The 13,084-nt window shown below is 33.2% G+C and overlaps 1 long non-coding RNA gene across 1 annotated transcript; it reads right to left on the bottom strand.

Annotated features, from left to right (window-relative positions):
• Positions 1 to 4,190: 4,190 nt before the first annotated feature.
• LOC147074085 (uncharacterized) lies at positions 4,191 to 13,065 on the bottom strand. The gene is made up of 3 exons (XR_015070261.1): positions 12,855 to 13,065; positions 11,492 to 11,650; positions 4,191 to 6,425 (listed from the first exon to the last, which is right to left on the bottom strand). It is a non-coding gene; the product is annotated as an uncharacterized LOC147074085 (long non-coding RNA).
• Positions 13,066 to 13,084: the final 19 nt, after the last annotated feature.

Here is a 13,084-nt window from a genome sequence, read left to right as displayed (position 1 = left end):
CAATGATTATTCAGAATGTTATCTTTAAAGTTTCAAATACCTAACATATTATTAAACCTTGCTGATAGCTTAAAGAGTCTGCATCAACTGGTAGAAAGGGTTGTGTGGTACCTGCGTTGCTATGTTCTCTCAATTCTTTTCTATGGTTTGGAAGTATGGACGCTAAACCAAGAGATTTCACGGAGACTTAAAGCTTTCGAGATGTGGCTGTATAGACGCATCCTCAAAATTCCTTTAACTGACCTGATGACAAATGTTGAAGTTCTCAATCTAATGGGAAAGGACCGATAAGTTCTGCGTGGTATCAAAACCAGGAAACCATATTACCTAGCCCACATTATGAGTGGACAAAAGTACAGAATGCATTTCCCAACTTGTCTTGTCATTCAAGGACAGATTAATAGTAAGAGTAGCAAAGGACGGCGCCGCATTTCGTCACTTAGAACCTTCGTGATTGGTTCGAGAGCAGCTTCGCTGTACTGTTCCAGAGCAGATGACAAGTCTAAGATCACCTTGATATATTAAACCAAATGCCTTTCATTTCCCGAATAATCCTAGCAGGGCAATAAATTCTAACATATCACTTAACTCCAAAATCAAGCGAGCTGTCAAGTGTCGTGAGTAATACCGGGACATATTTTTTTTAAATACGATATACTGCAATGACAGTAACGTGCTTGATTCTAAATACATCCGATTAAAATCTCCAATTTGTATTTTGTTACCAATTATTGTGGATAACTGCCTTGTATACGGAATTGCTCCGAGTGATACCTGTGTTATTTTGGCGCAAGAAAATTAACGTAAACGACGTGTCGCCATCTTAGCTAGTTAGAGTACATATTATTATTCGTGTCCGGAAACATGTACGTATGCAGTTCGCCGTATCACACTTCACCGCCAAATGTTGTACTTATCGAAAATATATGGCCGTATATTAAAGACATCCACCTCTTTGGGACGTATAGTACCTACTGACATAAAATTGATCTCAAAATAAAACACAGCAAACAAAATAGCCGATATACTGGATTATTTGTTAGGTTAGGTTTGGTTTTCATTCTTGATTTCATGAATTTTGCCAAAATCAGCTATGAAAATTGAATTAATGCTCATATTGAATCTAATATAATTGGAGACATATAGTATACTTTCATCTCTTTCAGATAAGAAAGCTCACGGCGAACTGTGCGACGGAGAAATGTTTTACTTACAGATTATATGTAACCATTATTATTATGACATAATGTGCCATCACTCTAATTGAATTCTCCATTTTTAGGGTGACGCATCAAACACCGCATTGCGTAACGTAAAGAGTCTCATATCCTCAAGAAGTATATCAGTGACATATAATGACATGAAGTTTGACAAGCACGACATTAAACAAGATGGCGGCGCACATGAACAAATTACTAAGATTAATACCGTTTGCCACACAGATATACGCAAGAATATAGAATTTAACGTAACAAGTCCTGATTTATTAGTAGCTATTATAAAGTTACAAAAAACTTTATTTTATAAAGATAATTTTGTTTGCAGTGTTTGTTTTGATTTTTTTGCATCTTCCAAGTTATTAAAGCTTCACAAAGCGTATCATATAAAGGATAACGTAAAATTAACTAATTCTAAAGTAAAACGATATAAATGCGAGGACTGTAGTTACTCATGTTCACAATCTAATAACTTGAAAAGACATAAAATGACTCATTCTGGTGAAAAGCCATTTAAATGCGTTGAGTGTAACTACTCATGTATAACATCCGGTATGTTGAAATACCATAAAATGACTCACACTGGGGAAAAGCCGTTCAAATGCAATGAATGCAATTTCTCATGTGTGATATCTGGTAACATGAAATCACATAAGATGACCCATACTGGTGAAAAGACATTTAAATGTGACGTTTGTAATTACTCATCTAATTATGCTAGTTACTTGAAACAGCATTATATGACACATTCCGGAGAAAAGCCGTTTAAATGCGATCAATGTAATTATTCATGCATACAATCGGGTACCATGAAAAAACACAAAATGACTCATACTGGTGAAAAACCTTTGCAATGTGACAAATGTGATTTTTCTTGCATAGAATCTGGTAATATGAAATCACATAAAATGACTCATTCTGGTGAAAAGCCGCTTAAATGTGACAAATGTAGTTTCTCGTGCATATACTCTGGTAACATGATATCACACAAAAGAACTCATTCTGGTGAAAAGCCATTTATATGCGATCATTGTGATTTTTCATGTACAATACTCAGTAACATGAGATCGCACAGAATTACACATTCTGACGAAAAGCCATTAAAATGCGATGAATGTAATTATTCGTGTATAACATCTAGTATGATGAAATATCATAAAAAGACTCACTCTGGTGAAAAACCATTTAAATGTAATGAATGCAACTATTCATGTATACAGACTGGTACTATGAAATTACATAAAATGACTCATACTGGTGAAAGGCCGTTCAAATGTCACGAATGTAATTACTCCTGTATAAAAGGTAGTTCGTTGAAAAAACACAAAATGACTCATTCTAGTTCAAAATAATTGTTTTCGAAAAAATGTATGGAAAGACATTAAAAAGCCTTTTTTAAATAAATATAAATAATAAATAAGTTAATATTGTCTTTAAAACTCATTCGCTGCTGACTAGATAATGACTTTTTAATTACCACCTTTAAAATGCACGTTAATTACATCGATCGGCCGCCTGGTCATTACGCGCCGGGTGCGTCGTCTTCAGCGTCCAAAGTATTAAGAAAAGAATGAAATTGGTGTGTAAATATCATTAAAAATACCGATAATGATTGCATGGAAGAAAAGAAAATGTTTGCTTTGGTTGATACACTCGTATCATCTCTTACATCAATTGAATCGCAAGGTTCAGCAGCCCCGTTGACTGACTAACAAAACCAATATATACTACTGACTGTCTTCTGGGTTTCGAGATATTTGGACCTTGGGGACCTTCTACTCTGAAGACGGTGGCTTAGATAAGTCGTCGCTTGTGTGATTGTCGTTCTTCTGAGTACCTGAGACAGTGAATAAGCTTAGAAATCTAAAGAGGCAATGCAGACACTGTTTTAGGTAGGGACTCTTGAGGTATCCAGGGGACTGAGTGAGGTATTTTATATAGGTACTTAGGGAAACCTAGCAGATCAATAGTTTTATAAGTATTCTTTTAATGGTTTATCTGCGTACTTATATCGTTTAATTTTATACCTTCTGTCACTTATTGTGTTTTACTCTTATTCATATTATTATTGTTTCTCTATATCTGTGTACGAAAGGAAGAAGGCGTTAAGTCACTCATTTTCAAGACAGCCAAAAGAAGATTAAATTTTAGACCATTTTGTATGGGAACTTCAATGTTTCTGAATGGAATTTAGTAATTCAGAGGTGTTGATTTGACTTTTTTTCTCATTTGTGCGTGTGTGTATTATCGTTTATCTGCCATTTTTCTCATTTTTAAGAATTATCGTCTTCCTTTTTCCCACAGATATATGTTTATACCTTTCCATGTAATTCTCAATGTACCTATATAATATGTACGGGCAAGTTGTGTTCCTCTGGAATATCTCTAGTTTTAAGCATTCCTGATTTTTTTCTCAAAAACTATAAAAAAAACTGAAAAAAAGTTTAAACTTAAATACTTAAAATTGCTTACGACAGATTGTCAGTAAGTTATGATCCACGAAATGATCCCTTGTCTTTCCAAGTTTGCTGCGTGGTTAAGGTTAATAAGGTTTTATTTATTCATATTATTAATATGATACTACTGTATTGGTTATTAATAAAAACACAATCATTCTGATTTATTTATTTATTGATTACAAAATTTCGCACGTACATCTATGCACCCACAATCAATCTGCTGCCTAGCCAGGGGAGAAATAGGATTGGGGAAACGCCACCGGATACAGGGACGGTACCTATCAATCGTAAAAATCATAATTTCACACGATACATAACACCATATTTTAAAGATGGTTGAAGAAATACCAATACAATTTTATCATAACTCGGGATCTGAACGATTTACCCCTAATAGTCCGATATATATACACAACACATACATAATGTAAGACTAGTCAATGCGGTCCCTAAAGACGTAGACATTTTCGGGGACGTGCTACGTATTTTGCAATCGAAATTATTTTATTTTTCTGTATAAAATTGTACTTAACGGCCAACATGCCCAACGTAGGTCAAAATAAAGTTATTATGGTATTTTCAAAGCACTAGCCTGAACATTCCTTAAACGTTGTAGATAATCTATTTATGTCATTTTGAAGCCTTATTATCCTTTATATTTATTTTAAACATTTGATGACTGCATAAAGTGTTTTTATTACATAAAATAGTATTTTTTTAAACCTCTCGATCTAATGATTTAGAATATAGTCATATTTCAGTACATCCATCTGCAGTGGTAAGATTTTTTATGTTTATTAATTTTTAAACGCATTTATAAAACCATTAGTAAAATTAATGTTAACATTATAATATAGTGAAATATTTACGATAAAAAATTATATTTTATAATCTCTGTGATCCCAAATTAAGAAGAATTAGGCATTTTTATTATTAAAAAAATGGGCACGATTAACACACTTGAAGATAATTCTAAAGATACTGATTATAAGCTATGTCTTTGACCATTGAAATGTGATAAACATCCTACGAATAATGATTGTTTTATAATTATTATTGACCTAAGAATAAGGTAGTATTTTTTTTGAAATACGCAATTTCTATTGGCATTTTCCAGTGGGTAAGCTACAACATACAGCCGTAGCCAGAAATTAATAAACGATAAATGAAGTAGGGAGTAAGATCATGTTTTTGAACATGTACCATTTTTACATTACGCATAATTCTGCAATTCAGTGTTGCATAAAACAGTTGTCCGTTTTCAATCGATTTCAAGTCTAGCTTGGTAGCGCGATGGTATAAGGAATCATGACCATCATTATTCGGGGTCAATCCACTGCCGAATAGCCGAATTCTTCTATAGTTATCGCTATATCAAGGCATTAATTTTCCAGCAGGTAAGCACTTATCGAGCGTCAAGGAATAAACTAAGTATAACTTATTTTCATATGTCCATTCAGAAAAATGAAATGAGTCAAAATAAAGTATATAATAAAATAAAGACACACTGTTCACAAAGATAATCAATACCATAAAGTACCTACTGAGTTTTGATATGCACCAGAATGAAACATTCTGTGTCATTTTCAAAATTTAAATATGATTACATTGCACATTGTTTATCACTAGAATGTGTCATTTTATGTAACTTCATACGACCAGATTGTATACATGAGTAATTACACTGAACACACTGAAATCTTTTTTCACCAGAATGCGTCATTTTATGTTTTTTTAAATCACTAGATTGAGTACACGAGTAGTCACATCCATCACATTTATATGGCTTTTCACCTGAATGAGTCATTTTATGTGATTTCATGTTGCCTGATTGTATACATGAAAAATTACACACATTACATATAAATCGCCTTTCACCATCATGAGACATTTTGTGCGATCTTAAATTACTAGAATAGTTTGTGGAAAAATCGCATTTATCACATTTTAATCGCTTTTCACCAGAATGAGTCATTTTATGTAATTTCATATTACCAGATTTTATACACGAGTAAGGACATTGATCACATGTAAACGGCTTTTCACCAGAATGTGTCATTTTGTGTGATTTCATGCCATTGGACAGTAAACAAGAGAAATTACATTCGTTACATTTAAATGGTTTTTCACCAGTATGTGTCATCTTGTGGGTTTTCATATTGCCAGCCGTTAAACATGAGTAATCACATTCAATGCATTTATATGGTTTTTCACCAGAATGAGTCATTTTATGTACACTCATGTTAGTAGATTGAATGCATGAGTAGCTGCATTGATCACATTTATATGGTTTTTCACCAGAATGAATCATTTTATGTGATTTCATATTACCAGATTTTTTGCATGTATAATTACATTGGTCACATTTGAATGTTTTTACACCTGAATAATTCTTAGTCTTCTCATGAACGTTTTTATGCAAGTTTAGTAAGTCTAAGAATTCAAATATTTCAAAACAAATACAGCATATAAAATTTTGCTTATAAAAATTTTTCTTTTCTAATTTTATAACAGCTACTAAAAATTCATGGTTTTTGTCAAATGTTCGCGCATTACTGTATTTACTGGCGTTATAGACAGTGTCTGTAATAATTGTTGGTAAAGTGACATTATTCTCTCGAATATAGTTTTTTATTTCTTGTTCGGCAATCTGTATGTCACCGGAAGTCACTTGCACGGGCGACAATGACATCTTGCATAGTGGTATGACACTTGCAAAATTTGCTATTGTGGTGTCTGCAGACATTGACTGAAATAAAACAAAATGTTGATAATTAAATTAGTACAAAACATATTCACGATATTCAAATAATTTTTAATTTGTCAATGAAAGAGCACGTAACGTATCGTCGCTATAGGATTGGTTTGTCAAATATCCGTTTTTGTCGAAATCGACCTTTTAAAACCATTTGGCTGTTACGATGTTTTTAAAAATCCGGGCGAGAATTGCTACCAATTATTGTCGATAAATGAAAATATTAAATTGTTTTTAGACATGTTACCACTCTAATTGATTCTTTGAAATCAGGATATTATGAAAACAAGTTTGGTAATTAATATATCGTTTTGAATAGATATTGAGGCCATTAGATATCCTCAGCTGCATGCACCGTTAAAATTAATTGACTCGATCACGTGTGCGAGCGAAACGAACAATCGAGTTTTGATTTTTAACAGCTATCGGTTACTTCAAAATATTATTTTAATTTTAATTAGGTATTTTGATTTGTGAAAAAGGTCTTCATGGTGTTTGTTTATCGGAACATTTAAAAAATTGCAAATGATTTTTATTTCATTATTTTTTTTATTTTGTAAACTATTAATTCATGGTGGAACTGCATTGTATTGTTGTTTTAATTTAATTTGTTGTCGTACTTATTCCATATAATATCTTTGTACATTCTTCATTTTTTTTATAAATGAAATTGTTTTTATATAGTACAAATCCACTTTAATTTAATAGAAAATTACGGTCCTTCAGGGAGTCACGATCCGTGTATCTGAGAAACACTGCTCTAAAATACTTCTCCCACTGTTTCAAATGTATAAAATAAAATAAAACAATGTCCTTCCACTAAAAATTTTACGGTAAACAAATCAAAAAGTGAAATTCGTTTATTTTGTAAAGTGAAATTTGTATTTGGAACTTAATGTTTTTATTAAAAAGATGCAGATGCGATAAAAAAAATACAATAGTAAAGTTGTCATTTTTAAGCATACACTATACAAGCATTACACATCAATAAAACTAAATAGATAGAATGTTTAGTACCACTGAGGTAGTAGTATGTTCCTAAATTAACTTAACATTTCAGCCATCATACGCTAAACGACGATCGTTGTTAGCATCCCTCGCCATTATCAAAAACATCGATATATCGTTGCGTAGCATTCTAAGGGTCAATGCAGAAAGTTTTGCAGATCTAAATGGACTAGAACCATCCCTTTCTTTAAATTACTTTGTAATGGTAATGAATACATCATTCATATGCTGTAAAAATAACAATTTAAATGTCTCCTGAATATTTGGTCTATTCGACAAACCAATCCTACAGCGACAGTATATTAATTTTAATAAACTATTTTTTTATTCAACGAATAATTTACAAGATTTAAGAATGTAATATTCTAAGTATTGAACATACTTACATCATTTTGAAAACACTTCTGAAAAATAATGTAATGTAATATAAAGCTACTTAAAAGATTCAAATACAATAACACACATTATTGGTATTTGTAGTTTTTAGTTATATAGTTCGATATATGTGTCACTAGATTTCAAAATCAGCCAAGTCCATAATAGGTGAATAGGAGAAAAACAGCTTTTTGTTTTCTCAAATACACAGTCACAAGGGTGAAAGTTGATGTTATGTCGAGTATAGAATATTTAAAATTAATAAATTCCACATTTTGATAATGCAGAAATGTTAGAAAGCAGTAGTTCTTAAGCAATTGACAAAAAAGTCAAAAATACCTAAAGGTGGACATGGCTGATTTTGAAATGTAGCGACACATATCGACTTCCTCATCATCTACAAACCAGCTAACTACACTTTTGACAATAAAGCATATTTTCTATGCTAAGAAAATTTCAAATTCCTAAACCTATAAATAAATGCGTTATCATTCTTCACACATAACAGCCAACTGCAGGTGCCAAATTTTCAATATCATAAATGGAACAACCCCGCTCATTATATAATTTTTCTTTATATAAATAGGAAGCTATAATAATATATAAATTTATAGTGCTGATATTTGTAAAAAAAAATATTTAAAAGTGTATTTTTGAAATTGTTAAATTCCGCTCGATAGTTAAAGTATTAAGTTTTATCTCCTTTCTGAACAATTATCCCAAGTGGAGTTAGCTGGTTTGCAGATTAAGCAGTTGATATCCACATGTTGTTATATCACAGCACAAATAAAGAGCTCAGGATTAAAATCATGCACGCGAATAATACATACATTAATTTGTTAGAAGTAATTGTAATTGTTTCTGTTCATACTTGCACACAAATGTTTGAGCAATTCTTTTAAGTACTGTTATCAAACGAAAAAACCCTGGTGCGTGACAGTTTCAAATTCCATATCAACAATCTAACAACAAAAATAATTATCCAGCTCCCCTGAAGAATGTTTAGAACCTCTGACTTACACAAAAATATTACAAACAACATTTCGTAAACGGTCCTTTGCAAAGGGCAAACTCTAGGAAAAAATTCCTACCTACCGAGATCCGGTGAAGGTCGAATTCACCGGCATTTTTTTTTTTGCAAGACCTTCCCCCTCGCTCGGTGACCGCAAGGGTTCGCCATCTATTAGAAGGGAGATTTTTCTCAAAAAGAAGATAAGAAGTTAGTATCGATTCGGCAGTGAAGTCGACAAAAACAACCCTCGTGTCCGTCTGTGACGGGGCGGACGCCCAAGTCTTATTCGGTCTATTATACCCGTGTTAATAAATATTCGTATAACCCCTGCAACGCAAGATCGTAATAAATAACTGTGAAATGTGACAAAAACAAACCCACCCTTGAGATGCCGGCGCCGTAGAATTTAATAGTGCCGCGGCAATGGACCCGTAATAATAACACGTCTAATCTAAATATTTTCGATGTAACCTCTATTGTAAAATTATCATTGTTTGCTCATGTGTTAGTCTCAATAAATTACTATTCTGCGCAGAATCATAAATCAAAAATGTGTTTTACCGAAATTATATCCCATGGTGTCCACACCTCCAATCGAAGTAATGCTGATGAAGGATCCCACTAGCCTACTACATACATGTGATTTCCCTCCTCTCGGTATTAGTACCTACCTCATTATGTGTTAATATAATATTTTTACATGGATAAATAAAGCCCCTAATCTCATTATGAAATCAATCTCGACTTACGAAGTAAAACCATAAAACATCGCCGAGAAAGAGAAGTCTCCAGCTGGAAGACATGGTACTCGTAGGTTGCACTGGATAATATGCATATCATGTATAGTAATTTCGTAGAAGGAAATTGCATTTCAACAAAATCCAAAATGCTGTAGGTCCCGATTGAATACCGATACGATGAAGAAATATAAGTAGAAGGTTCATAGTTTTTAACTCATAAGATATGTATTTAATTTAAAAAAATAGCATACATATTATTATAAAACATACGGAACAAATTTGGATTGCGTGGGATTTGAACTCAGATATTAAGTTACTGTCCGCGTGAGTGCCCTTATATTATGAGCTACTGACCCGTCATGTAAATTAATTCTAACAAACTCGATATGTCAGGTTTTTCTAAACTGGGTAACGGAAGGGATAAAGTTTTGTTATTATTGGTTATATTAGTGAAACAATTCATTACGAATGTCGTATAGCAAGGTTTCCCAATATTTTTCTGCAATGAAACACTTCGCAAACCCGGAAATTTTACCGGAACACTTAGTTTATTTTGTAGGTTATTTATTAGCGCAGCTAACCGTTTTGCCAATTTTGGCAATTGTCGTTAAGTTAACAAGACTTGTTAGCCGGTCAGTTAAAAACAATATACCCCATCTTATTCATGCCCACGGTGTGAGAAAAGATGGTCCTCCGCCTGTACCTCGATCATGGCCCCCACATCCCGAATCGAGCCCCCTACTTATCGCTAAGGTTAAAGGCCATGTGACGATCTTCAGTTGCATATTCCAAATGGTGTTCGAGGTAAAATTAAATGTATTTTTAGCGATTTTTGCGCTGGGCCCCCCGTAAGCCCAGACCCCCAGGCTAGAGGCCTGTCAGCCCCCCTCCCCTTGTGGGAGCCATTACCTATCTAGATACTTGACGTCATAAACATTAGTGGAGATTGATCATCACTCGCCTTTCAATATGAAGTGGATTCTTTAATTATTTTAGTTTTACTTATTTTACTTCTACTTAGTAGATCTTTAAATGTGTTGCAGTCTATAAAACCTATCCAAATGGTCGCGGAACACTTATTCAGGTCATGGTTTGGGAAACCCTGTCGTATAGAATGAAAAATTTGTTTTAAGCGAAAGCGATAGCATGAAGAACAAAATACTTAAATACATTTATGGATTAAAAACGATCCTCACCAATGGGAATTCAATTCCAGCGAGTCAACAACTACTATCTTGGCAAACAAATGACCATTGACAAAAATATCAATATCGAGATTGCTATAAATAATAATGAAATACCTACTTTTTATAATGTGATTGGCTTAGTTCTAAATTCAAATACCGGATGATATATGATGGTATATATATAGTTTCCTTAATTACTAGTAGCGCAACGTGGCATGGAAAGGTGCATGTCGGGCATAACGCGTAAGATCACAAAATAAACCAATGGATAAGGAAATATACAGGGGTCTGCGATGTAATAGAGTTCGCTTAAAGCCTCGAATGGAAGTGGGCTGGACACATAGCTCGAAAAAGGGACAGCCGCTGGACAAATCTAGTAACCCAAGAGGTACAAATCGTCCGCAGAGTAGATCTAGATGCCGCTGGTTTTATGAAATGATTAAGTTCTGTGGAAGTACGTTGTAAAGAAACTACAGGACCGAGAGAGCTGGAATCAACTTGGAGAGGCCTTCAATGATGATGATGATAGCTATAGTAGAAACTATCATGGGGTACATTCATTTGGGTGACGATCTTGAAATGTTTTCTTCCATTGTGCCTAAGATCAGTTCGAATATAAAGTTCGTAGAAAGTATGCAGTAGCAAACAACTAGGGATCGAATGGAGTAGAAAAAGCTTGAAATGTTTTTATATAATATAGTCTAAATATAGTCTAAAAAAATTTGAATAAATGTGTACCTGATTGACTGGCCTGTGTACTGATGAATAAGAGCAACCAGCTTGTGGATCTTCATAATAACTCCTTGGCCGTATTTTGTCTTCAACTGATTTATGCTTGATGTCAATTTGATAAAAATCAGTGTAAGATTTTTTCGTAGTCATGCCTGCTGAAGGGTTCTAAAATAAAATATACATATTATTATTATTAATTCTATCTAGACATCATTACCTGCCTATTAAATACAATTGATCACACCTCAACAGCAAGAAACCGGACCACAAAAGGCGACGAATAATTAAAATATAATAATGGGAAATGAAATTTCCAACGGGTGTAGAGAAACAGGTCTCCAGTGTGGAAGAATATGGGATAAACATAAACACGTGTCAAGAATACGCTTGTACTTTGTCTGATAACTGCTCCCGGTTTATGAACTGACGGTCATTCAATATGAGTGTACTCAAGGTTGCAACACACACTATTGCACGTCTAAAATATGTGGTTCATTTTCATAGGACACTCACATTTTCATAAATAACACAACGTAAAAATGTAGTTTATTGGCATATAGCATATCGGAGTCTATTTTACAACGTTTTTCTTAGCTCGTATTCTTATTTATCCGGTGGTTCTTTGTCCAGTATAAATCTTGCAATCGATTTTTAACTAACTTCCCGACTAGCTACACATTTGAAACTTTTAGAATATATCAGAACACGATGCCAATGCATTCTTTGAACACTTTTAGCCATCTTTAAGTAGAATTGAATTCATTTTCAGTTAATTCTGTTTTGTATGAAAAGTTATTTCGATACCATTATTGGTTGCTAAGCGGATGGTCCTAGCAACTAAATTATTAATATATACGTGCGTTAGGTACTATGGAAATCAAAATGACATTTCAGTATTATTTCTATCAAGTACACATTTTTTTGATCGTTTGAGCTAGCAAGTCAAGTTTATATGATTCACCAGAAAATTTAAATACGTATATAAAAAGTTCTTTTTATCTTGTAATTATTCATAGTAAATTCTTTGTAATTATTTAAGTATTAATTTGTTCTGTGGTCAATATATTAAATAAAAAAATAATTACATAACAGCAAAGAAAACAATTGAATGACGAAGATTTTATACCATATCATTTTATTTACCTACCTACTGATATAAAACCACGTTGTCAAAAACTTCAATTCGCAATGAAATGTGGAGCTAAAGCGGGTTTAGCAAAACTTCCAGTCCAGGTTTTGTGACTCATACATAGACCACCGCCATCTTTAGATTAAGTCGGCAATGCATAGACACATTTAATGGATGAAAAAAAAACATATTTAAGTATATAAAATATAGGTGGGCAATCAATTTTTTTCAAAAACTAACCTCGAAATGACCGCTGACATCATCAGCAATCTCTTGCTTTATACGTGTCAGAGCATTCGGATGGATGATTGGCACATTAAACCAATTCCGCCCTTCTCCGTCGGATTCAAATGTATCTGATTCAAGTTTTACATCCATTCTGAGTAGGTACCTAGATATGCTGTGTACCAATATACCTAATTCGTCGTTCACGTCACGTCGCACTTGACAGAATCATAGATAATAATATA

This window comes from Rhyacophila brunnea, unplaced genomic scaffold (assembly GCF_057557595.1).
Source record: "Rhyacophila brunnea isolate RB1 unplaced genomic scaffold, BYU_Rbru_1.0 scaffold_16, whole genome shotgun sequence".
Taxonomy (NCBI): domain Eukaryota; kingdom Metazoa; phylum Arthropoda; class Insecta; order Trichoptera; family Rhyacophilidae; genus Rhyacophila; species Rhyacophila brunnea.
This window is presented reverse-complemented; position numbering and strand designations above follow the sequence as displayed.